The sequence below is a fragment of the Tursiops truncatus genome, chromosome 10, assembly GCF_011762595.2.
Source record: "Tursiops truncatus isolate mTurTru1 chromosome 10, mTurTru1.mat.Y, whole genome shotgun sequence".
Lineage (NCBI taxonomy): Eukaryota > Metazoa > Chordata > Mammalia > Artiodactyla > Delphinidae > Tursiops > Tursiops truncatus.
Genome location: NC_047043.1, coordinates 91,099,562 through 91,122,835, shown reverse-complemented (window position 1 = coordinate 91,122,835; position 23,274 = coordinate 91,099,562). Strand labels below are relative to the sequence as shown.

General features: G+C 41.6%; 1 protein-coding gene across 10 annotated transcripts in view; it reads left to right on the top strand.

Annotated features, from left to right (window-relative positions):
- The window catches only part of SUMF1 (sulfatase modifying factor 1), a 372,466-nt gene that overhangs the window by 71,531 nt on the left and 277,661 nt on the right, over positions 1 to 23,274 (top strand). The window lies entirely within an intron of this gene.

The following is a 23,274-nucleotide window of genomic DNA, read 5'->3' as shown; positions in this document are numbered from 1 at the left end:
CTTTGCTTCTGGAAACTTCTATTTCATATTAGCTTATTCCAATCACGAATTGAGATGATTTGAAGCTGAGCTTCAGTCCCTGTGAGGGCTAGTTGGGTATAGTTCTTCAGGGTACCAACGAACAGTCTAGGGGTTTTCCATGACTTTTCTTCCTTGTAGGGCACCGAGCTCCAGGTTTTTCTTCCTTGGCCTATAAGTCTATGCAAAGTTCTTTTCAGCTTCTCAGCATTATAGCTGCTGCCATTGGAATCAATAGACCTCTGGGAAAATAGGCTCGTCTCTCTGGGCTTCCCTTCTCTCTGGGATTTGAGCCCTGCAGTTCCTCACAGCCCTGATAGTTCTCATCTGATCTGTTTAAACTCCCAATTGTCTTTGAGGTCTTTTTTCTTTTTTTAATTAATTAATTAATTTTGGCTGCGTTGGGTCTTCGTTGTTGCGTGTGGGCTTTCTCTAGTTGCGGGGAGTGGGGGCTACTCTTTGTTGCGGTGCGTGGGCTTCTCATTGTGGTGGCTTCTCTTGTTGTGGAGCACGGGCGCTAGGTGTGCGGGCTTCAGTAGTTGTGGCACACACGCTCAGTAGTTATGGCTCGCGGGCTCTAGAGCGCAGCCTCAGTAGTTGTGGCGCACGGGCTTAGTTGCTCTACAGCATGTGGGATCTTCCTGGACCAGGGTTCGAACCCGTGTCGCCTGCGTTGGCAGGCGTATTTTTAACCAGTGTGCCACCAGGCAAGTCCCCTCTTTGAGGTCTTAATTTATTTGCCTTCCTTCCCTGATGGCCTGTGTATTACCAGTGCCTAGCAGAGAACCTGGTACATAATAACTGGTCCTATAATAAAGCCAATTCCAGATACCTAGAATCAAGAGAGTTTGGTTACTCTTCATACTCCAGGTGTTTCAAAAGCAAAGGCTAGTTAAAAACAGATATTTTCAGGAAAAGCTTTGGACCAAAATACCCATGTGATTAGTAAACATTTCAACCCAGGAACTGACCTCTTCAGTGTCATGTGTATCTTTTAGTTCCAAGACTAAATCATAATGGCAAATCATTTTAAATCTTCTTTGGAGAGCTTAGGAAAAGTCAGTGCTCTGTATGCAGAGGCTATTCGGGGATTATCTTTTTCTTGTTCAGTGACTTCCAGGGAGCAAATGTTAATCATTAGTGTTTATTTTATTGGGTAGTCATTTATGGCAAAAGCAGGTGGTGGGAACACCTTGTGTGCTTTGTACACACAATCCTAGGAGAGACTGAGCTATTTGGCCATATGGAGTGAGGGTCAGTTTGGTCTTACCTGGTAGAAGGTTCTTGGGAGTGTGCATGCATGTGTGTGTGTGTTTTCTGGAACTACTTAGGGTGGCATCACCTCTTCCCACACAGATACAATCCAGAGTGTGGCTGTTGATACTACTGTTTTTTTTCACCCAATAATTATAATAATAAAAGATGATTTGTGGTTGTTTTCCTTTTCACTTACCTAACCCGGAGACCCTTATTAATCTGTGGCAGTGTGTGCTGCTTTCAATAAAAGACTATGTAGCGCTTATATAGCATCCTGATTTCCCACACCTGCATCCTCACTCGCACTACCCTGGTATCATGCTGACTTGTTCGCTGATGATGTGAGAGGATGGAGTGATCTATAATATCTTTCCCACTCTTAGAGGTACACGGTTTCATTCAGGCAGCTTTTTTTCCCTAAGGGAAAGAATTCTAGTCTTAGAATTAGTCACAGTAACTTGGATTATAGCTCTGCCACTTAATAGTAAAGGAATCTCTCTAAACTTAGAATATATCTTAAGTTTCCTTATCTACAAGCTGGGAATAACTATACCTATCTCATGAAATTGTTGGGAAGTTAGATTTGATAATGTTGTATATAAAAATACTTTATACCCCAAAAGTACTATTGTGGTGGTGGTTTACTCTTTTTGTTTAAATTATTTTTGGGTACCTAATTGGGATATTGTATGCTTCTGTTCAGCAGAATTAATGAGGAATGTTGGCCTTTGGAAGCAGAGGGGGAGAAAATGATGTTTATAAATAATGAATGCGTAATATTCCTCCTATCCTTATCTTTTGTTACCATAGTCATCCTTACAATGAAAATCTCACTTCACGGCCCATTAAAGTCCAATGGGAATAAAGTTTTCTAAAAAGTATTCCTCCTCTGAATGAATCCCTGCTGCTTGCCAAATTCTGTTAGCCAGAGATTCTGTTTGTTTTGTTTTTGTCAACGTGGAGTTTGGTTGTTCAGTTAGATTGTATAGCTCTAGACATTTTGGGAAGTGTGTTCTGTTTTGCAAGTGTGCATTGCTGTGGCTGGGAATTGACCAAGAGGCTGTAAGCCCTCCTTGTGTGCCAGCCGTGGTTTGCAGTTTGCACTCTGCTCGTTTTGAAGGACACACATCTGAGCCCTTGCCCATCTCACAGGGCACATGCCAACCCTCTGACCTGAGGTGCTGGCAGGTGCCTAATGGCCAGTCCTGCTTTTGCCATTGGGTGACTGGACTTGGGGCTTGGACTTGCGTTTGCCTGTCCTCTAAACCAGCGATCCCCATCCTTTTTGGCACCAGGGACCGGTTTTGTGGAAGACAGTTTTTCCACGGACGGGGTGGGGGGCGGGGGGTGAGGGATGGTTCAGGTGGTGACACGAGCGATGGGGAGCCGAAGATGAAGCTTCGCTCGCTGGCCTGCCGCTCACCTCCTGCCGTGCGGCCCGGTTCCTAACAGGCCGCGGACCGGTATCGGTCTGTGCCCCAGGGGTCGCGGACCCCTGCTCTAAACTCCACATTTGGTTGTTTCTCTTCCCAATAACCCCTCCTCTGGCCTCCCACCACTACATGGATCAATGAATTTTGTACAGCAAAAATGTTAGACCCCTGGGGCTTCCCTGGTGGTGCAGGGGTTAAGAATCCACCTGCTGATGCAGGGGACATGAGTTCGTGCCCTGTCCGGGAAGATCCCACATGCTGCGGAGCAACTAAGCCCGTGTGCCACAACTACTGAAGCCCGCGCATCTAGAGCCCGTGCTCCACAACAAGAGAAGCCACCCAATGAGAAGCCCGTGCACTGCAGTGAAGAGTAGCCCCCGCTCTCCACAGCTAGAGAAAAGCCCGTGCACAGCAACAAAGACCCAACGCAGACAAAAAGATAAAAATAAATAAACAAACTTAAAAAAAAATGTTAGACCCCTGCTTAGCCTGTCTCCTAGCCCTCCTCTGCCTATGGCATGAGCCTGTCCTTGTCTCAGCTGGGCAAGAAACAGTAAATACCACATCATCCTTAGTTGAGATTGCCCCACCCATCGGCAGCCTAATCAGTGGAGCAGGCATACCCAGGATGTGCTAGGAGGAGGAGTTCACTGAGGATTTTTATCTGCCGTAAGGCCTACATTCACGTATTTTCAATGAGGACAGTTTAGAATAAATCAGTTTGATGTAGAAGTGACCTGGTATTCAAAATGAAAAAGGCATGAAAGTGTTAAGGAAGTTGATTTAAACTTGATAATAAATTACTGTGGTTGTAAATTATATTTAATAAATCCCAAAGGGAAAGTAGTGCAGTCAAAAATCATCAGTCTCTAGAGGCTATGCTTATGAAAAGAATTTTATCTTCTTCTCCCTAGTGGAAGATGAAAATCATTCTGGAGGAAAAGCTAATGTTTATCCATTGCCACTGTTCTTCGTGGTTCTGGAGCAAGGTTGATCATTCAACAACAATAACAAAAAAAAACTGTTGAAAAATAGAAGGAATAAGCTTGAATGTATATGGCTCAGATATTTAGATCCTGTGAACACATTTTCAAACACATTATCCAAACACATGCTTCTTGCTTGAAAAGAGTGAATGCTAATTCCAGTTGCTATTTGGAAGGTGGTAAAAATGCTATTCACAATAATATTACCTTCACAATCTCATGTTACATCTCTGGACTCTTCCTGTTCAAATAGAGTGGGACACCCAAATGTACTGTGGCCTCCTCTCTTAGTTTGGAGGATCATTGGATCTTGGAGGGAAGTGAAAACTTCCAGCTTCTACCCCTGCAGGAACCCTTTCTTTGGTACCCATGACAGCTATGGTCCTGCAGCCTCGAGCTTCAAACTTCCTGGGGCCAAGAATGCCCTAAGGTCTGGGGCATCTAGTTGTGTTATCAGATGTTCTCATTGTTTGATGTTCTCCCACGGACAACCAAATATTCCATCCCTGGAGTTTCAGCTCACTGGTACTCCTTCTGCAGTTGGTGGAATACAGAACACAGCTTCTGTCTTGTGCATGAAAGCTTTTCAGATACCTGAAGAGAGTCATAGCCTGTGCCCCCTTGTCTTTCTCTTTCTTGATAAACATCCCCACTCCTTCAGCTGCACCTTGAATAACTTGGTTTCCAATCCAGGGCAACCCAGGTTACGTTCCTCTGAATAATATGAGTGGTTAAAAAAGTCCCATTTTCTAAATGGGCATCTGGAAATGTACACAGCATTCTAGATGTTCCCTGATAGATGCAAATAATAGTGTGGCTGTCCTTTTTCCTCCTTGTGTGTCATCAGGTCCCAGATTGTGGTAGGACTTAAAGGTTGAGCCAGTGGAATTCAGCAGAGCCAGGTTTGGACTTTATTACTGTCACTTTGGTTTACCAGGTGTGTGACCCTGGGCAAGTCACTTAACTACTCTGGGACTCAGGTTTCCCTCTTTCGTAAAGGGGGATATAGATTCCTACTTCATAGAGTTGTTGTGAGGAACTGAGAGAGTGTTTGTAGCCACTTAGCACAATGTTTGGCAAATAGCAAGCATACAATACATGGCAGCTTCTGTTTTCAGCGTGACCGGTTCTGTCCTCCACTGCTGGTTCCTCTCACTACTATGTGTAGTAGTGGGAGTAGCAACAGGAGGAGCAGCTTGTAGTAGCCAAATAAGACTTCCCTTTCTTCCCCAGCATATTGATTTTAGGCTGGGTCTCCCTAAATATTGTTGTTATGCAGCTGTGTTTTTTTTGTTTTTGTTTTTTTTTTTGCGATACGCGGGCCTCTCACTGCTGTGGCCTCTCCCACTGCGGAGCACAGGCTCCGGACGCGCAGGCTTAGCGGCCATGGCTCACGGGCCCAGCCGCTCCGCGGCATGGGGGATCCTCCCGAACCGGGGCACAAACCCGTGTCCCCTGCATCGGCAGGCGGACTCTCAACCACTGTGCCACCAGGGAAGCCCTGCAGCTGTGTTTTATGCATTTATTTTTTAAAGTAGTTTTCAAACTTCTTTGAATCTTCTCTTTATGTTATGTAGCTGTTTTTTTAAAAAATTGATTTATTTTATTTATTCTTTTTTTTTTTTTTGGCTGTGTTGGGTCTTCATTGCTGCGTACGGGCTTTCTCTAGTTGTGGAGAGCGGGGCTACTCTTCATTGCGGTGCGCGGGCTTCTCACTGCGGTGGCTTCTCTTGTTGCAGAGCACGGGCTCTAGGCACGCAGGCTTCAGTAGTTGTGGCACATGGGCTCTAGAGCGCAGGCTCAGTAGTTGTGGCGCACGGGTTTAGTTGCTCTCTGGCATGTGGGATCTTCCCGGACCAGGGCTTGAACCTGTGTCCCCTGCATTGGCAGGCGGATTCTTAACCACTGAGCCACCAGGGCAGCCCCATGTAGCTGTGTTTTGAAATGTAATGAGGAGCCTATCTTTTCTGTCCATCAAATTCCATTTTTTTTTTAATGGGTTTCAACCTTCAGAGACTGCTTACAGACCTCATTGTGACTATCAGCTCTGTCATTTATGGTAGTGGTTTTCCCTTCCAGCTTCTTATAATCAACCAATTTGGCTGTGGTTTTGTCAGTGATACCACGTGAATGGGACGAGGCTCAAGGCAGAGGTCAGCCCCGGGGTCAGGCCGCATTTCCTGAAGACTTATACTGTATCATGGGGCCGTATCGGCTCTCGGGGATGCAAGGTGCATGAGACGGGCTGGCTATTAGGGAGCGCATAGGCCAGGGAGAGGGTGGGTAGTGATCAGGTACATCACGATGTGCTGCGGTGAGATTTGCTGCTGATGTGGTTGAGGTACGGCCTCCCTGAGCTCTTTTCTCTGCCAGTTGGAGCCGTGAAGCCTTCTCTGAGGAGGTGCCCTTAGAAAGGACGGCAGCAGTTGTGTGCCAGGTCCTTGGCATCCAGACACAGGAAGGACATGGCATGGCCTTGTGAGGAATTCATGGTAAGCAGAGAAAGGGTGTTCATTCCTTTATTTTCCTGCTGCTTTCAGTTTCTTGAAGCCTTGCCTTTTCCATACTTACGGTGAAAGTAAAAGTAAAAGCAGTGAGAGGGGTGTGTGTGTGTTTCTATTAGTTTTGCCGCAGTGTATTTTTCTTCTCCTTATGGGCACAGTCGAGCTGTTTCAAGAATTTCTGTTAGCTAACCAACTAGGGGCTTTGGAGAGTGACTTGTGAATTGCTTTCCTAGTTTGGCATGCCCTGTAAAAGGGCTTTTCTGAGCTGTCTTTTTCACAGTGTAGAGCACTCCTGGGAGGGGGGAGCCATATGCTCTAAGATTGGGATGACAGAAGGTCGGCATAATGGGTTGGGGTTATAACAAAAACGTGACAGGCAAAGAGCAAAGCGTTTGCTGTCCTCAGTCAGGTTCTTCCTGCTGCACTGAATAACAGAACCGTGGCCTCGTGATGGAAGCACAGGTCAGCAGCCTGGGTTTCCGTCTGAGATTTAGCTTTAACATGTCAAGGGGCCTTAGGTGAGTCGTCGTGCCCTTGTCTGGCTTACTGCTTCATCTGTAAATTTTGCTGGGGATATAGCAAGCCGTTCCTAGGGTACAGTAAATCTGGACAGCAGCCCTGGAGTCTCGTGCTGGCCTGGAAAACAGGCAGCGATGGATGAAGAAGCTGGTAGGAACATGGTTAAGAGGACAGGTTTAAAAATGATTCACACCTCGTTCTACATCCTAGTTTTGCCACTGATGGCATGGTGGCCGTGGGAGAAGGGGGTGACATCTTTTGATTTTGTTTCCTCATCTATAAAGTGGGAGTAACGATACAATTTAAGGACATTAGGTTGTTCTGAGAATTCACAAGAGATTCAAGCACATGGCACTGTACCTGCATGGTAAGCACTACGTAAACGAGAGCTGATTACTTTCCAAGCACCCCGCAGTTGGAACATTTCCATTTTGAAAATCCTTTCCCCTTTAGCACATCCTCTTGTTTATTATACCAGATTATGTTCTTTTCTTCCATTTGTTTAATAAGCATTTATTGAGCACTTGCTTTGTCCTAGGGGCAGACATAAATGTCACACCATCCTTGCCTACAGAGAGTTTGAGTTTCACAGTCCTTAATTACAGTTCCTTTCTCCCATGATACTAGGAAGGCTTTGCCCCACTGACACTTAGGAAATCAGAACTGAAGCCCAGGTTTTTGGCTTCCTTTCAGAGGTTGTTTATTCCTTCTCTGCCCTTCTGTTTACCTGGAAGCGGCCACGGGGAAAGGAGGGTGGGGGCTTGCAGAGTCTCTGTCACTTGGGTCCCTTATTTATTTGGGTCCACAGCTGACAGGCCAAGTCTGAGCAGCATTTCTGGACAGAGGCGAGTACTTGCCAAATGGAAGAAGCCTCCATTATGGGTCTGTTGCACAAGGTTTTTCTGTCCTTTCCTGGTGTGGTTTGCAGAATGAATCGACAGCCGGAAGTGCAGGCGCTGTATCCAGAGCCAGAGCCTCTGCATCAGGCTTGGCATCCTGGCTTCCACCTCCGTGGGCCTCCCTTCCCATCTCCTTCCTGCTCTAGGCCTTCCTGGACAGATCGTTTTTCTTGGTGTTGCAGTGACTCCCTCAACACTCCCCCAGGTATCTCAGCCCCTAATTTACGCTTAACATTTCCGGCTAAGGCCTCTGTCTCATCATGCTCGACAGTCAGCAAAGGTCAGTGCATGTGTCTATTCTGGCACAAGGAATAATTCTCTTCTTCACCATTTTTCACATACGACAGTCTATAGTTGTACACACGTTGACCACAGCACTCCTAAACCAGAGGTGGAATCATTGCACACTGTTTGGGAAGAAAAAGTGTGGTCTCTGTCAACCTGGAGACAGTCCCCCAAGCCCTTGTGCACTCTAGCTTTCTAGATTATTACAGTAAAATGTTTGGGTTGCAGAAGAAGAGGTATGCCTCAGACCCTTGTCCACAGCCTGAATTTACCCCAGGGCTGCCCAGTGCTTTTGTGAGGATCCAAGTCAACGTTCTGTATACTTTACATTTATATTTGGGTTTTTTCTCCTTGAAGAACTCAGAGTCGTCTCTGTCTCCCTCCCTCCCTCTTTCTCAGAGGCTCTTCTGTATTTCTCATACCCGCAAAATATTCCTGATTGTGGAAAAGGAGACATGTGGTTTTAGTCTCATTTCTTATGATAATTCAGGGAGTGGAAGAGAGGTTCTCGCTTTGCCCCAGATTTGGAATTTGATTTGCAGAGTCAGGATTAAATCCCAGGTCTTCTGATCTTGAGACTCATACAATATTTACCAGACTCCAGATGTTACTTGAAATACAAAACTTGAAAGGCTACTTACTTCCTTATAGTATCTTACCACGAACTCCATACACTAAGTCAGGAATTTCAGAAAGTGTTATAAATATGAAAGTTAATTTAAGAGATGTGAATTGCTGTGTCATGCAGTGGCTTCTTCCAGAGCAAGGGAGAGGCAGTGAATTATGCCTATGGTTTTTTATATCTTGAGATTTTAAATCAGTTTCTTGTCCTTTTTACCTTCCTAATCTCTTATTTCCACTAAATTGTTCTTTAAAAGTATTGATTCGGCGAGTCAGTTTTTGCACTGAACATTTAACCTGTTAATGAATTGTGAAGTAATGTTGCGTCATCTTCCACTTCTATAGCTTCACCTTTCATGCCTTTTCCTATGCCATAGTGTGACTCATTTGTTCTTTCCCTAAGGATCTGGAAATAAAAACATGTTATTGAGAAGAGAAAAATAGAACAGTTCAATCATCTTTTATATCAGGTTATTCTGGGGACTTCTTTCATGTGGATATGTGGACATATTGATAGTATAGGTACATATATATCCACATGTGTGATTTCTATATAAATATATACTTTTATTCTTTCGGCAAAATTTATTGGCAATCTATTGAATACCAGACTTATGTGCTGGGTTCTGGGAATCCCACAGACCTGATCCGCTTGCCCGCGTGTAGCCTGCAGATGTTAAGCAGTCAAGCAAACACACCTCGTTATATATATGTGCTTATGTATTTAACTATATGTGAGGAGGAAGTATAGCATGATGGTTAAACTCAGGCAGTTTTGGAGTCCGACCTGGTTTCCTATCTTAGCCACTTACCAGCTGATTAACCTGGGGCAAGACACTTAAATTCTCACTCAGCTTCCTCATCTATAAGTGAGGCAATAGCAGTTACCCCTTGTAGAGTTACTGAGAAATTTCAATGAGGTACCACAAAGAAAATGTTTAGTGCAGTGACTGGTATGTGGTAAGCACTTGATAAATCTTAATTGTGGCTACTGTTTTTATGTGTAATGAAAATTCAAACACAATAAGCTAACAAGCTATGAAATGACACCTCACTCTGAAATCTAACTCATGAAAGACATTTATTCTGGACCTTTTTAGGGATGTGGAAAGGAGATAAGACATCTGGTAACATGCAACTGTAAATAACATTTCTTTCCGTGGACAATCTCTGCTTTACACTCACTAAAAAAAGTGAACACTGCTTCTAACGAAGTGACAGGACTTACAGAATTGGGCACTTAGTGCTTGTCTACTTTTGCAATGTACAAAATAAAATCATGGAAGTGTTCAAGTATTCTTTGCAAAAAAATGTTTAAAAATACTATTTGGTATAAACTAATTGCTTATACTCTCTCATAATTTGCTAATGAGTTGTCACTGAAGAACACAGTAGATTGTGAGTGTAAGAGAATGTAATAAATGAAATCCTCAGGAAGACTAAACTGTTTTTCTTATTTCTCGCAATGCTTTAGAGCCATATCTGGCTTTGCAAGCAGGACTGAATGGTTTCACACCATTATTCTGAGAGATGGAAGTGACTGAACCTGGAGTAGATCTTTCAGAAGATGTAGCTGGTACCCTGTGATCTTGGTGGCTTGGTTTTCATTGACCCAGAAGTCACCTTTCTTTAGGATCATGCTACTATATACCTTGCCTTGTTTAGGATGAAACAAACTGATTTCTCTATACTTTAGAACCAACCCCTCCAGGATTGGATAGACCATGAATATTCTTTTGTGTAGTACATTAGCATATTAAGCTTTCAGAAATTAAAGAACCATCTGCGTTATTAGACAACAAATATCATTTAACAGTGTACACCTATTAGCAGATGATAAGAAAGTTAGCTCTTCGTTGCAGAAATCCAATGTGCTACTTATTTTCTCTTAATAGTTGCTTCTTCTGTGTTTAGATGGACTGGTTTTTAGCACTTAGATATTTCATGGCCTTGTGTTGAAGACTACTGCTTATTTGCTCAATTATTATGGTCTATATCTCTGAAACCATATGTATCTACCGTTGTATAAGTCAGAGTATTAACCATTTTCCTGGACTTTGCTGCTCTTTCTTCTCTCTTTCCTTCCTACCTAGAAGTTTCTACCTAGAAGGTGTAGAAGTTGAGGCCCTTGGCCACCTCATAACCACTAGGATGCCTACTATTTAAAAAAATAGAAAATAACAAGTGTGGGTAAGGATGTGAAGAAATTGGAACCCTTGTGCACTTTTGGTAGGAAAGTAAAATGGTGCAGCTTCTTGGAAAAACAGCATAGTGGTTCTTCAGAATGTTAAAAATAGAACTCTGATCCAGCAGTGCCACTTCTGGGTATATGCCCAAAAGAATTAAAGCAGGATCTTATTTTTTTTAATTTATTTTATTTTATATTTTTTAAAATTGGAGCATAGTTGATTTACAATATTGTGTTAGGTTCAGGTGTACAGTAAAGTGATTCAGTTATACATATATATTCTTTTTCAGATTCTTATCCTTTACAGGTCATTATGAAATATTGAGTATAGTTCCCTATGCTATACAGTAGGTCCTTGTTGATTTTCTATTTTCTATATAGTAATATGTATATGTTGATCCCAAACTCCTTATTTATCCCTCCTCCTCTTTTCCACTTTGGTAACCATGAATTTGTTTTCTGTGTCTGTGGGTCTATTTCTGTTTTGTATATAAGTTCATCTGTATCCTTTTTTTTTTTTTTAGTTTCCACACTTAAGTGATATCATATGATGTTTGTCTTTCTCTGTCTGACTTACTTCACTTAGTAGGATAATCTCTAGGTCCATCCACATTGCTGCAAATGGCATTATTTATTCTTTTTTATGGCTGAGTAATATTCCATTGTATATATGTATCACATCTTCTTTATCCATTCATCTGTCAGTGGACATTTAGGTTGCTTCCATGTCTTGTCTGTTGTAAATAGTGCCGCAGTGAACATTGAGGTGCATGAATCTTTTCGAATTATGGTTTTCTCTGGATATATGCCCAGGAGTGGGATTGCAGGATCATATGGTAGCTCTGTTTTGAGTTTTTTAAGGAACCTCTATACTGTTCTCCATAGTGGCTGTACCAATTTACATTTCCACCAACAGTGTAGGAGGGTTCCTTTTTCTCCACACCCTCTCCAGCATTTATTATTTATAGGCTTTTTGATGATGGCCATTCTGACCGATGTGAGGTGATACCTCATTGTAGTTTTGATTTGCATTTCTCTAATGATTAGCGATGTTGAACATCTTTTCATGTGCCTTTTGACCATCTGTATGTCTTCTTTGGAGAAATGTCTATTTAGATCTTCTGCCCACTTTTTGATTGGGTTGGTTGTTTTTTGATATTGAGCTGTATGAGCTGTTTGTATATTTGGGAGGTTAATCTCTTGTCAGTCGCATCATTTGCAGATATTTTTCTCCTATAGGGTGTCTTTTTATTTTGTTTATGGTTTTCTTTGCTGTGCAAAAGCTTTTGAGTTGAATTAGGTCCCGTTTGTTTATTTTTGTTTTTATTCCCATTACTGTAGGAGATGAATCCAAAAAGATCTTGCTGCGATTTATGTCAGAGTGTTCTTCCTGTGTTTTCCTCTAAGAGTTTTATAGTGTCCAGTCTTACATTTAGGTCTTTAATCCATTTTGAGTTTATTTTTGTGTATGGTGTTAGAGAGCGTTCTATTCTCTTTCTTGTACGTGTAGCTGTTCAGTTTTCCCAGCATCACTTATTGAAGAGCCTGTCTTTTCTCCATTGTATATTCTTGCCTCCTTTGTCACAGATTAATTGCCTATGTAAGTTTGGGTTTATTTCTGGGCTCACTATCCTGTTCCATTGATCTGTGTGTCTGTTTGTGTGCCAGTACCATACTGTGTTGACTGCTGTAGCTTTGTAGTATAGTCTGAAGTCAGGGAGCATGATTTCTCCAGCTCCATTCTTTCTCAAGATTGTTTTGGCTGTTTAGGGTTTTTATGTTTCCATACAAATTAAAAACAAAAATTTTATTCTAGTTCTGTGAAAAGTGCCACAACACTTCTGACACTAAATGTATAGGTTTTTTTCCATACCAACAGCCAAGTCCAATTCTCTGGACACCAACCGAGTGTCCTTCAATTCAATTTAGTCTGACAGTAACCACCTGGAGTCAGCACAGACTCCAAGGTTTAAGGGCTCAGTCCCGCAAGTCTGCTGCCACTTCACATGCCAGTCCAAGTATTGGGCGCTCTGGTACCCACACTTCTGCCTGAGCTGGCTCCTGAGTCGGGAGTTCCCACAGCTCCCCTCTTTCAGGTTTGATAATTTTCTAGAACAGCTCACAGATCACTTAACTTACTATCACGGGTTTATTATAAAGGATACAAATGAACAACCAGATGAAGAGGTACATAGGGTGGGGTCCAGAAGAGTCCCATGCACAGGAGCTTCTATGCCTGTGAAGTTGGGGTGTACCACCCTGCTGGCATGTGGATGTGTTCACCATCTCTGAAGCTCTCCAACCTCATTGTCTGGGTTTTTTATGGAAGTTTCATTACATGGGTATAATTGATTAAATCATTGGCCGTTGGCGATTAGCTCCAATTACCGGCCCTTCCCCCTCCCCAGTGATCAGGGAGTGGAGCTGAAAGTTCCAACTCGATAATAATGCCTGGGTCTTTCTGACTGACCAGCTCTCATCCTGAAGCTCTCTAGGGCTCTCCAGCTACCAGTCATCTTATTAGCACACAGAAGCCACTCATCACTCTGGAGAACCAGTACAAAGACCAAATATATATTTCCCATTGTATCACAGGGGGCTCTCCCGTCTTACTCTTCTTTCTAACCTTCTCGCCTCTTTTTTTTTGGTGAATCTCTACTTTGGCCAAGAGTCATTACATAGAAGCTTAAGTGCAGGGTGATGATCTACTAGTTCAAATAGTGTTGATATCTACAATCCCAGCCACTATTTAAGGCTCAAATGATAAAGCAGTGAACAGAGCAAAGTCCATGCTGTCAAGGTGTCTGCTTTCTAGTAGGAGAAGGAAAGCAATTTGTAATTTGTCACCAAGTGGTAAGCGCTGGTGTATTTAATTATTTTAGCACTGTTCTGACACCAAATGTGTGTGTTTTTTTCTGACAGCAAATACGTGTCATTTTTCCACACCAATTCTCCAGCACCAGTTGGATGTCCAGAAATTCAATCCAGTTCTGATACTAACTCTTAGAGTTATCTCAGACACCGCAGATTAAGGGCTCAGTCCTTCAAGACTCGTCCACTTCAGATGCCAGCTGCAAATGGGGTACCCAGGCTAGCCACACTTCTGCCTGGCAGACTGTGAATTTGGGGGTTCACATGACCCCTTCCTCAGGTTTGATAATTTACCAGAACAACTCACAGAACTCAGGAAAGCACTTTACTTATGATTGCTGGTTAATTATAACGTATACAACTCAGGAATAGCCAAAAGAAAGACACATCTTTTCCAAGGGTTTCAGCTCTGTATCAGGAACTGGGGACAAAGACCAGATATTTTTGTTTTGATACCACAGTGAGGAAGAAGGGGGATATATATAGGGTATGAAGAGAGAGAGTGATGGTAGGTGGAGGAGGGTATGATCTTTCAGCCTGTCTGGAAGCTTGTCATTTGACAGAGACACTAAATGGAGTGTGAAGTCTGAGGGAAGAGGCAGAAAGAACTGTTAGTGCAAAGGACAGTGATGTCACGAGGGACCCAAGGAAAAGGATAATGGGAAACAGACCAACATCATGTTGCCTTAGGAAGCATGTCCACACGCAGTCTTGTGTGTACATAAAGACACTTTCTACCGACCTGACATTGTGGCTCATTGAGGTCTCATGGCACCTGTAGTTTATTTTGTAATGAAAGGAAGATGTTGGATTTCCTCCTTATCCCTTTATTTCTGGGGTGTGATTTTTTCCTTGGAGGTTTTTGAAAACCATTCCAGTTATACACAAGGGAAGATGAGACTTGACAAAGTAGGTCTATGAAATGGAACAGTTGCTTCCATGGTATGAGGTTGAGACCCCCAAACCCAGGGGGGTTTGAGCCAGTGAAACCACTGAAGGCATCTGCAGTATCAGTGTAAGTATGGATGTCTGTTTAAATGGTAAGTGTGGCTACTTTAAATGTGTATTTATTCCTAAGTGAAAGAAGCAGATGTCATATGCCAAGAGAAGTACTTTAGGAGAGGCACATCTAACAAGGGGAGTTTTTTCAGCTCTATCCCAAAGCTAATGAATGTCTTTTATTTTTTAACAATGTGAACTCTCGACTCACAGTTTCCCACGGGTTTTAGCCATTTTCTTGCAGTGAGCTTGTGAAATACGGACAGCTTTGTGCTCTTCAAACTGGAACAGTGGAATAATTTATTAAAAGAATATGATACCACTTCAGCTCATAAGGGGCACATGGCCGAGTTGGCTGAGTGTGAGCCTGGAACCATACGGCCTGGGCTTGACTCCTGGCTCCTCCACCTACTAGCTGTGTGTCGTTGGACAGGCAGTTTAACCTTTCTGTTCTTTACTTCTCCATTTGTACTTACTCTTCTTTCTAACCTTCTGAAAGTGGGATCAGGAAATTTTATAATCCACCATCACTGTGAGTTTGCTCTGGGATGGTGCAAGCATGGCCTGTGAAAGGGGCTTAGAGGTATGATAGCTCCTGTCTGAAGAATGGGTCCCTTGGGCATGGGACTCATGTTACCTAAGTGCCCCCAAACCAAGTGTTTTTTCAACTTCTTGCCCACATAATCATGACTAGAGGTTTCACGGAGAAGACAAGAGCAAGTACTATTTAGCTTTGACTTTTGAGCAGATGTAACACCAGCTCTTCATCCTCGGCTAAAGACAGGCCTGTGTCCAAAGGCTCTGAGGTTTCTCACTTGGTCTTCTTTCTGTCATGACTTGTGGGTCCCACGTCTTCCACTTCACTGTCGTTCTTTTTCCTCATTGCTTGCTTCTTCTTGGTATCACTAATGGGGCTAATGATGGGGTGTCCAAACATTCCTAGCCTGTGCTCATGCCTGGCACAGTTGTTAATAGCAGCCGTGTTCACTTCCCAAATTATCCTTATTTGGACAATAAATTATATAACTGCCCTACCAATAATAGAACCTACATCAAAATATCTTTTTAAAGATGAAAAACATTAAAATAGTACCTGACTCTAATATGTGCTCAGTAAATATTAGCTGCTATTATTAGCTGCTACAACTGGCATCAGTGTTTTTAAATATCCAGTTTTATGTATTATCCCCCAAAGCAAGAATTGTTACTGTAGTCCTTGGGCTGTGAAAGTGACATCTTTTTTTGGAACATGGAGGACCATGGACACTGAGAGCGAGTTAATACAGCTTTGCGAATTCTCTTCCTTTTTACCCTAGATTGGGTGAAACAAGTAGCATGGAGGAAATGACTGTTTTCATTCATTTCTCTAACAGGGTAATCACCATCCAGCACATGCTGATTTTACAGAGAAAATACTGCAGGGGTTGTTAACTTGGACTGTGTGTTTAATGTGCTTTTCTTTCCAATCTGATCTCTAGTTTCCTTTCTTTGACCTTTCTCTGGGTGTCACCCTCCTTTTTCTCTCCTCATGCAAGGTCTAAAGCTAATTGCAGTCCCTTCTGTTGGACCTTATGCTGGGGGATGAATAAAATTACACATAATTGAAAAAGCTTTATTTGAAATACCGGTTTCAGCTACCCACTCTTAAAATCCCTTGTTATGTTCGACATCAGGTAAACAAAGTGAGTTGGTCAGAGATGCAGCTAGCCTGGAAGAGATTTGAGCTGGACAGGCACAGATGTGGGAGGGACCTTGACTCCTGGCCTTGTCACTTGCTAGCTGGGTGACCTGGGGCTCTCCATTTTTTCTGTGTCTCTGAGTTTCACTATTCCTCATCCCTAAAACGGGGATCATGACACTTCCTGCTTCCCAAGGTTATTGTGAGGATCAAATGAGAGAAGAGGTATTAGCCTGCTCTAAGCAAATGTGGGCAGAGTTCCTTTCTTTAAAAATGGTTGAGGTGATTGAAAAGAGATCCGTTTTAGGAGACACATGAGCAGAGGCTTGAAGGAAGAGATTGAAAAGCCTGCTCCTGTGTGTTTCTGAGCTGCCTGTTGCTATAGTACCTGGTGAGTTAACAAGGGCGCTGTTTTAGCATGCATGAAGTGCTTCAAATGGGCAGCAAGATCATTTTTGTTTAATCCTAAACTTCAGGCTGCCAGAACCATGCCTGTGGGAGCCCGGGTGATAAGATAGCTTGAAGGCTTGACTAGAAGTCAAGTGTGCAGAGAACCCAGCTTCTAGCCAATCAGGGCGAGGATGACTTAGCTCTCAAGGGAAGATGCACGCTTCTCAGGGTCCGAGAGTGGAGCATGAAATCTGTCCTTTTAAACTCCAAACCTGCTATACGTAAACTTCTAAGGAAACCTTTGACTCCTAGCATTTGGGGGCTCTGGAACAAGATTAGCCAACTCACGGCTAATCTTGTTTCATTTATATTTCCGTCCACTCATCCCCGCTCCCCTTCTCTCCTGGATTATTTGAAGCCAATCCCACTCCTCATATTTTATTTAAAATACCATCATTTAAAAAATTGGTTTACTTTCATTAAAAATAGTTTTATTGTGATATAATTGGCATAAATTGTACATTTCTAAAATGTACAGTTTGATCAGTTTGTATATGTATATATACGTAATTATAAATATATATACTGATCAAAAAATAAATATATAATCACACACATATCCATGAAACCACCATAGTCTAGATAGTGAACATGTCCAACACCCCAGAGTTTCCTTGTGCCCCTTAGTAACCCCTCCATTTTGCCTTCTCTACCTCTCATACACAAGCAACTACTCATCTGCTTCGTGTCATAGTAAATTAGTTTGTATTTTTTAGAGTTTTAGATAAATGGACTCATACAGTGTGTACTTTTTTTTTTTTTTTGTCTAGCTTCTTTCACAATGGCATAGTCTTTTATTCATTCTACAAATATTATTGTGCTCCTCCTACTAGGTACCATTTTGGAAGCTGCAGGACGTCTTAGGAGGCTAGTGTAGTAGTCCAGGGGAGAAGTGGTGGTTTGGAGCCAGGGTGGTTACTATGGAGATGGTAGCTGCCACCCATTAGCCATCTGCCTTGGAGGTAGAGCTCATCAGACCAGCAGGATGTTGGGGTGGGAAGAGGGAGGAGCTGAGAATTGCTCCTCAGGCTTCTGGCTTGAGCAAACGGGTAGGGTGTAGTGAAATGGAGGAAGACTCAGTGAGAAATAGGTCTGACCTTCCCCAATTTGATCCTTTACTGGGTGTCTGTTGCTTCTTCAGAGTTGCTCTTGTTATCATTTGTTGGTCTTAAGCGGTATCTAATATGCAGATGAAAACAATATTTAAAACACTTTAAGGTATTCACGAGATTTCTGGGTCTTCTCACAAATGTTATTAAAATAAAGGCTAGCTGCCATTGTCAAATTGAAAATAGTGAATCTCAGTTTTCTCCTCAGGTGTTTGTGGTATCGGTTGTACCAGGCAAGGGAAAGAGAAAGCGCAAAGTCAAATAATATTTTCAGACTTTTAAAAGTTTCTTGAGGAGAAGTTCTCTCCACTCTTTATCTGGCCCCCAGAATGTTTTTGTTTGGGTTTTACCATTAAAAATGTTAACGTTTTGCTAAGTCGGATGCTGTGGTGACAGCCTCTGCATGCTGCGACCAGCTATGTGAATTTCATTGTACTATACAATAGTCTGTCTTCCTTCTGCAGTGTTAGTAACAGGTCAGCTATTTTATTAGAACTTAGACTCCTTTTGGGGGTTTTGGCCTTAGAAAAGATGGGTCAAGTTATCACTGTGGTTTTGGAATTTTGGAGGTTACACGCCACTTGGTTTATGGGCGCCTTCGGGAAGTCTGAGTTAGTCATGAACTAATAATGTGTAATAGTAAACAATAATGACTGCACATTTATTGTGTATTATTTGCTCAGTGCTTTCTATGCAGTCTCTCTTTTAACCCCCACATCATTCCAGTGAGGGGATTTTATATGTGTATGTGTGTGTGTGTATAAATAACCTAAATGTCTTCTTTTCACCTAAAAAGCAATAAACATGCAAACAGGAAACTGTGACCAATACCAAGGAAAAAGATTAGTTAAATAGAAACCGAGTAATCACAGATACTGGATTTAACAGAGACTTAAAAGCAGCTATAATGTTTAAAGGTTTAAGGGAAAATATATTCAGAGAATTGATAAAAAATACAATGTGAATCAACAAATCACAGACAAACACAACAGACAAATGGAAATGATAAAAGAAGAACCAAGTGAAATTTCTAGAATTGAAATTATAATAACCGAAATGAAGAGTTCCCTAGATGAACCTGATAGAAGATTAGAAATGGCAGGATGGCAGAATTAGTGAACTTGAAGGTAAATCAAGAGAAAATTTCCAAACCAAAGCACAGAGAGGAAAAAGAATTGGAGACAGATCAACAGAGGCCTGTGTGACAGTATCAAACATTTCAACGTAATTTCAACACATGTGTAACAGGAGTCCCAGGTGGAGAGGGGAGAAGGAAAGGGACAAAACATTTTTGCAGAAATGATCTAAATACTTACCAAACTTGATGAAAATCATCTACAGTTCCAGGAAATTCAGTGAACTTCAACTAGGATAAACACAAATGAGAAATATACCTAGACGTGTCATAGTCCCAGTGCTGAAAGGCAAAGAGAAGATCTTGAAAACAGCAAGAGAAAAGCACTTCATCACATACAGGACAACAATGATGTGATTAATGACTGCTTTCTCATCAGAAACAGTGGAAGTCAGAAAATGGTGGAATGATACAGTCAAAGGGCTGGAAAAAAACAACTATCAGCTAAGACTTCTATTCGTAGCAAAACTGTCGTTTAAAAATGAATGTGAAGGAAGTCTGACTTGATTCTGGGAAAATGGAGTAGACATACATTTCCCTCTTCTTCTCGCTAAATACAATTAAAACTCCGGATGCTACCTAGAAAAGGAACATAAGTCCCTGAAGAGCGAAAAGAAGGCAGAGTAGCTGCACACCTTGCGACCCCAGGAATGACATGGTGGTGAGTTCCATGGATTTTCTTTTGGCCTCATATATCCCAGACTTGGAGCTGAAGAAGCCAGCAAATGCCTGGGAATGTAAACCAAAAAAGTCCCAAGAAAAGCCTGCTCTCTCTAGCCAAAGGGGAAATAGGAAATGGACAGTCTAGCAATACTGAAAACTTCTAGTCAGTAAACCACCCTACTCCATCTAAGCATGACAGAAAAAAACTGTGTTTTCTCACGCCTGCAAAGGCCAGGGTGGGGAGCCTATACTTGCACCCTCGTGAGGCTGTATTGAGGTGACATAATACCTCTGCCAGGGTGGTGTCAGAGAAGGCCAGGTGGGGTGCCAGGCCTTTCATAGTTGCCTGGCAGTAATGAGGCCACCCCTCTCCATGGTGTAAGTGGCTACCATGTGGGGAGCCGAAACTCTCACCTTCTCTAGTAATGAGCATCCCTCATGAGGTGTCAGTGGAGGCTGAGTGGGGAACCCAGACTTCTGCTTCCACCTGGCAGTAACGAGATGGCTCCCTCCCTTCCCCTGCCAATGTGGCATCAAAGAAAGCCAGGGGAACAGAATATTTAAATAAGAGCCAGAGTCTTGTAACATAAACATTATCCAGGTTTCAAGCGAATAATGACTTGTCATATCAAGAACCAGGGAGACACCAAACGAGATGAAAAAAAGACAATCGATACTAACACTAATGACAGAGATGTTAGAATTACCCATTTAGCTAAAGATTTTAAAACAGCCATGATAAAAATACTTAAGTGAGCAATCATGAACATTCTTGAAACAATTGAAAACAGAGAATAAAAACTTCAGAAAAGCGCTTCCCTGGTGGCGCAGTGGTTGAGAGTCCGCCTGCCAATGCAGGGGACATGGGTTTGTGCCCCGGTCCGGGAGGATCCCACGTGCTGTGGAGCGGCTGGGCCCGTGAGCCATGGCCGCTGGGCCTGCGCGTTTGGAGCCTGTGCTCTGCAACGGGAGAGGCCACAGCGGTGAGAGGCCCGCGTACTGAGCAAAAAAAAAAAAAAAAAAAACCGAAAAAAAAAAAAAAACTTCAGAAAAGAAATAGAGAGTATAAATGGGAACTAAGGGCAAATTTTAGAACTGAAAAATAGAATAACCAAAATAAAGCTTTGTGAATTGGTTCAGCAGCATAATAGAAGGGACAAGGGGGAAAAAAATCAGAGGGGGAAAGAAAACAGAAACAAATTATTCAATCTGAATGATGGAGAGAAAATAGAAAATGAATGAATGAATGAATGATGCCTCAGGGACCTTTGTGACTGTAAAAAGATCATCTAACATTTTTTTTCTTATTTTATAAACTTAAAAATTTTTTTAACATCTTTATTGGAATATAATTGCTTTACAATGGTATGTTAGTTTCTGCTTTATAACAAAGTGAATCAGCTATACATATACATATATCCCCAAATCTCCTCCCTCTTGCATCTCCCTCCCACCCTCCCTATCCTACCCCTCTAGGTGGTCATTTGTGTCGTGGGAGTCTCAGCAGAGAGGGCCAAGAGCATGGGGCTGAAAGAGTACTCAAAGAAATAATGGCTGACAACTTCCCAAATTTGGGAGGAGATTAAACCTGTAGTCAAGAGGCTAAGTGAACCTTAAATAGGATCATCCCAAAGAAACCCATACCAAGACGTATCATAATTAAACTTCTGAAAACAGGAGACAGAGAGAAATCTTGAAAGCAGCCAGAGAAAACTGATACCTTATCTATAGGGGAAAGGCCAGTGTGAATGACAGTGGGTTTCTCATCAGAGACCCTAATAAAGGGCAGAAGAAATGGCATGATACTTTTCCCCTGTATTCCCTATGGGCATGATATTTTTTAAGTGTTGAAAGAACTGCCAACCCAGAATGCTTTATCTAGTGAAATGTCTTTTACGAATAGGAGGAAATCAAGACGTTTTCAAATGAAAGAAAACTGGAGAATTTGTCACCAGCAGACCTATCCTAAATGAATGTCTAAAGGAAGTTCACTAAACAGAAAGGAAATGATTAAAGAAAGAACCTTTGAACATCAGGATGGAAGAAGGAACATAGTAAGGAGAAATACGGGTGCATACAGTAGGCTGTCCTTCTCTCGAGATTTGTAGGTTTTGTTTGATGATTGAAGCAGAAATTATAACGTCGATGTGTTTCTAAATGTATTTAGAGGAAGTTTTTTAATGTAATTATAAACAGGGGATGCTAGAGGGTTGTGAAGGGAGGTAAATTTTCTATACTTCACTGGAATTGGTAAAATAATACCAGTAGACATCTTATCACAGTTATATGTATATATATAAATGTAAATATATATAAAATATTTTAAATATATATAAACATAATATTATAAATATAACTGTATATAAAATATATCCACATATTTTAATAAAAATATAAAATGTGTTTTATATATTAATATATAATATATATTTTTTATATATTTATAAATAATATTGTGTATGTATTTTTATATATATAAAACTGTGATAAAGCATTATAGGTAAATAAAAATGAATTTCTTTAAAAAAATGTTCAGGTAACCCACAGGAAGGCAGAAAAAAGAAAACCAAAAAAAAATAGAGAACAGACAAAAACCAAAACATAAAATGACAGTCTTAAGTGCTTAGATATCAATAATTTCATTAAAAGCTCAACGGTCCAAATACATCAATTAAAAGACATTGGCAGAGTGGATTAAAAAACATAACTAACTGTATATGGTCTACAACAAACTCACTTCAAGTATAATGATAAATAGGTTGAAAACAAAATGATGGGAAAAAATGTTTTAGGTAAACATTAATCAGAAAAAGGCAGGAATGGCTGTATTAATGTCATATAAAGTAGACTTCAAAGCAAAGAAAATCACCAGAGTCAGAGAAGGACATTGTGTAATGATAAAATGGTTAATCTACCAAGAGGACGTAGTAATACTAAATATGTATGCCCCAATGAAAAGAGCTGAAACATATGAAACAAAAACTAATAAAATTGAAAGGAGAAATAGACTAACCTGCAATTGTAGGTGGAGACTATAATGCTCCTTTCAACAATTGATGGTACAATTATATAGAAACTCAGCAAGGATATAGAAGAACTCAACAATATCATCAACCAATGAGATCTAATTGACATTTGTAGAACAATCTACCCTACAACAGCAGAATACCCCTTCTTTTCAAGTACTCATGGAACATATGCCAAGATAGACCGTATCCTGCACCATCAAATAAACCTCAACAAATTTTGAAAAATTGAAGTCACACAGGGTGTGTTCTCCAACTGCAGTGGAATCAAACTAGAAATCAGTAACAGAAATAAAATAGGAAAATGTCCAACACTTGGACAATAAACACACTTCTAAATAATCCATGGGTCAAACCATACGCTGAAGTGAATGAAAATGAGCACATAGGGACGAGTGCATGCCTGACCCGTGTGGGGTGAGGCACCCTCCTGTGCCCCAGGGCCAGATGCTCACTCCAGGTAATCAACTCCCCACTGGGGCACAAGGTATAAGAAAATCAGAATAAATGCTTGATTCCATGTCATTTTCTAAGTGAACGTGACAGTACGATATACTCATACAGAAGTGCCTCGTTCTTATTAACAGCTGCTTAGTATTCCTCACTGTGGATTTCATCACACATCGTTTAAAA